General features: G+C 34.8%; 1 pseudogene; it reads left to right on the top strand.

Annotated features, from left to right (window-relative positions):
- The first annotated feature begins 992 nt into the window (after positions 1-992).
- Positions 993-3909, top strand: LOC142627873 (putative disease resistance protein RGA3; annotated as a pseudogene).
- The last annotated feature ends 313 nt before the right edge of the window (positions 3910-4222 follow it).

Genomic DNA, 4222 nt, shown 5'->3' with positions numbered 1-4222 from the left:
GTAGAATTTAGAAGAAGCAGGGGCAATCTTGACATTTTGTCTTCCTCAAGTTTGGGCCCCAAGAGAAAACTTCCCATCACATGATTTTCTTCTACTCTATTTTCTCTCATCTTTTTCCTTCCCTATTTTCATTCTCACTAATCCAACCAAATACACTCTAAGTAAGCGTAAGTTGGGATAAAACTTCGTTTACTTAGAGTGTATTTGGTAATGTAGTGATTTGGGATTAAAGGCACATTAAGATAAAGGGCTACAAGTTGCAATTTTTCAATAGTAGGAAGACTCTACATTTCTCTTTCCTTTCCAACTATCATGATTGGAAAACTTTATCTCCACTATATTCAATCACTAATAAATTGGCTCATAACAAAATTAGATGAAAATCTTAAACAAAAAAGAAAGTAAATAAAAATAGTTTGTTATTTACAGAGAATACAAAATTTCACTAGTCACCAAAGAAAGCAATATGACCTCATTTATTTTAGTAAAAGATACAAAAAAATCCTTGCCCTTAGTTGGTTTTGCAAAGGGCAAGATAAGAAAGAGTTGTTTTTTTAATTAATAGTTTAATAAACCTAAAATTAAATATTCTAATGAGAAAAATACTTTGTTATATAATTTTGCGAATATTTCAATAAATATATTATTTATTTTTTCTCATTACAAAATAATTACACACATGACTAGTTATGTGAAACTTTGGTTATTTTCAATATGCCTTTTTCTTTTACTTTATAATTTATAGGTTAGGTAGGCCTCATTATTTTGAACAGCAAGTTCGGTTTTACTCGACCAAAAATAGAAAAGAAAAGAAAAGAAAGAACCCGCAGTCAAGTAAAGTATCACAGCCAATTAGGAGGAATAGGGAATATATTATAGCTTCATTGAGCTTTCAGTTTGGTACATTTGCTAGTTTGAGTTTCTCCAAATTTGAGAAATACTTTATTTCCTTCTATTTATTGTATTGTCAATCGCAATTTCACTCTCCAACTATGGCTGAGGGACTTGTTACCGATCTCATTAAGCAGTTCTTTTTAACCGTTGCTCAAGAGGCAGAACAAGAGATAAGGTTGGTCGTCGGCGTTGACGAAGAAGTTGAAAAGCTTAAAGGCTATCTACAAACAGTAACGGCAGTCCTCAATGATGCTGAGAAAAGACAAGTTACGGAAGAAGCTGTGAAGCTTTGGTTAGAAAAGCTCAACAACGCATGCTATGAGATGGAAGACGTGGTGGATGAGTGGAGCACTGCAATGATCAAATTAGCAATTCAGAAGCAAAAAGAAAATGCTGATAATACTCATATTGTTCCGAAGAAGAAGGTATGCTCCTTCATCCCCTCCTCTTCATGTTGTTTCCGTCAAGCAAATAAAGTTTTTTTGCGTCATGACATTGCTCACAAGATAAAAGAACTAAATGGAAGATTAGATGAGATTGTCAAATAGAAAGATAGGTACCAGTTTCATTTAACTAATGACCCTGTTGAGCGACCACAAACTACCTCATTTGTTGATGAGTCTGAAATATGTGGTCGTGATAGCATCAAGGATGATCTCGTGGGCATGCTATTGGGCAAGGGTAGTGAAGAAGAAAGAAGCCCCAATCTCATCTCATTAGTGGGCATGGGAGGTATTGGAAAAACGACCCTTGCTCAACTAGCCTACAATGATCCTAAGGTGCAAGCCCATTTTGAGATGAAAGTGTGGGTTTGTGTTTCCAATCCTTTTGATCAGTGCAAGGTGGCCAAAGAAATACTTGAATCTATGAAGGTTGAATCCTCTATGGCCAAAGGAATACTTAAATCTATTAATGTTCAATCCTCTGACTTGACTACATTGGATGGTCTATTGAAAATAATTTGAGATAGCATTAAGGAAAGGAAGTTCTTTCTTGTCTTAGATGATGTGTGGACGGAAGACTCTACAACATGGGAGCCATTCAGAATTGCACTCAAATGTGGTGCCCAAGGTAGCAAAATTCTAGTCACCACCCGTAAAAGTAGAGTTGTGGAGATCATGAGAAGTGCGAGCACAATTGATTTGAAGGCATTGTCTAAAGACGATTGTTGGTTGGTATTTAGTAAAATAGCATTTTTAATAGGGATCCTAGGGAATGTGAGCAACTAGAAGGCCTTGGTAGTCAAATAGTAGAAAAGTGCAAAGGCTTGCCACTTGCTGCAAAGACTCTAGGGAGTCCAATGCAGTTCAAGAGAAGCAAAGAAGAATGGAGGAGAATTTTGGATAGCAATTTGTGGGAATTAGAAGATAAGGAAATAAAAAGTCTTTATGCACCATTGTTACTGAGTTATTATGATTTATCCTCACCATTGAGACGATGTTTCTCATTTTGTGCTGTTTTCCCAAAAGACTATGTCTTTTCTAGGGATGAGTTGGTATTTATGTGGATGGCACAAGGATATATCAAGTCGAAGGCAAATATGGAGATAGAAATCACCGCTAGAGACTACTTTGAAAATTTAGTCATACACTCTTTCTTCCAAGATTTTGAGAAAGATGAAAATGATGACAAGATAATAAGGTGCAAAATGCATGACATAGTGCATGACTTTGCGCAGTTAATGTCAACAAATGAATGTTTCACAATCAATTCTAACATAGAATTGTCCCTAGATTATAAAACTGCCCGCCACTTGCATTTAAAAAATTCCCCAAAATGCCCAATTTCCTGAGTCCATTTATAGTGCAAATAATCTACGAACCTTCATTTATGTAGATCGATGTGATTATAACTTATCTACTTTATTCCAACAATTTAGATGTTTAAGGGCATTAACTTTGAATTGTAAATATGAATATGATTGTATGTTACGAGAACTTCCAGATGCAGTGGAAAATTTCATACATTTGAGGTATTTCAATTTAGTTGATTATTGTGGAGATGTATTGCCTGAAACCATTTGTAATCTATGCAATTTACAAATTTTGAGTATTAAATTTATTAGATTTACTCTTAGTATGGATCTCATAAAATTGCCACAAGCGATGGATAAACTAATTAGCCTAAGACATTTTAATTTGGATTTCGAACCTACTTGGATAAATGTAAAGTTTCCAAGACGGTTTGGGAGATTGACTTCTCTCAGAGAATTAAAGTATTTCATTGTAAATGGTAAGGATGATAGCGAAAGATGTAAATTGGGAGAATTAAGAAATTTGAACCACCTTCAAGGGACTCTTGAAATATTTGAGTTGGGGAGCGAGTTAGATGCATTTGAGGCCACAAATGCACAACTGAAGAAGAAGATAGGCGTTCGTACTTTGTCTCTATGGTTTGACAAATGTGAATGGGATGGCGATGAAATAATAAGGGAGATAGATGCATTAGTTCTAAATGCCTTAGAGCCACCTCCTAACTTGGAACATTTAAGTATTGGAAGTTACAAGGGACCGACAATGTTTCTAAATTGGATGATGTTCTTGACCAATTTGAAAAAACTTTATTTTTGCTAGTTATCTTTAGAGCATTTGCCTCCTCTAGGGAAACTTAGATTCCTCGAATCATTGGAAATACATACAATTAGAAGATTGAAAAAGTTAGGGGTTGAATTTATGGGAATAGAAGAATCCGAAAAGAAGGAGAAAGGAGATATAATAATAACACTATTCCCAAATTTGATATCTCTCACATTTGGGGGTTTCGATAACTGGGAAGAATGGAATGGGATTGGAGGAGGACAAGAAGAAGAAGTGTAACAGATTCACTATAATGCCACGTCTTCAACATTGGACAATTGAGTACTGCCCAAAGTTAAAGTCGTTGCCGAACTTCCTTCGTACAACTCCATTACAGAAATTGGAGATCAAGCAATGTGCAATTCTCTCAGAACGCTACAAAAGAGGGGCAGGAGAGGAGTGGCCCAAGATTTCCCAGATCCCTAACATCAAGATTTGAATTGATGAATTGGGTTTGAATTGAACTTCTTCTGATGCAGAGACAAAGGTAACTTCTTCTAACGTTTCTTCTTCTTTTCCTTGGGCTTCTTCTTTTATTTTACAATATATTAATATTAAATTAATAAACAATTTACTTGTCTGCCAAAATTTCCCACTGTAAAAAAAAAAAAAAAAAAGAAGCTAGTTGATGAATTTATCAGGTTCTCAATCATTTGCATTAGGGGATTTATATTATATATTGTTTAGATTGGGCTATTTTGTGATTTATCTAAAATTGCTTAATAAATATGCAAATGAATATCCTTAAAAAA

Source organism: Castanea sativa, chromosome 3 (assembly GCF_040712315.1).
Source record: "Castanea sativa cultivar Marrone di Chiusa Pesio chromosome 3, ASM4071231v1".
Classification (NCBI taxonomy): domain Eukaryota; kingdom Viridiplantae; phylum Streptophyta; class Magnoliopsida; order Fagales; family Fagaceae; genus Castanea; species Castanea sativa.
Note: the sequence above shows the minus strand (reverse complement) of the source record. Positions and strands in the feature narration are given on the sequence as shown.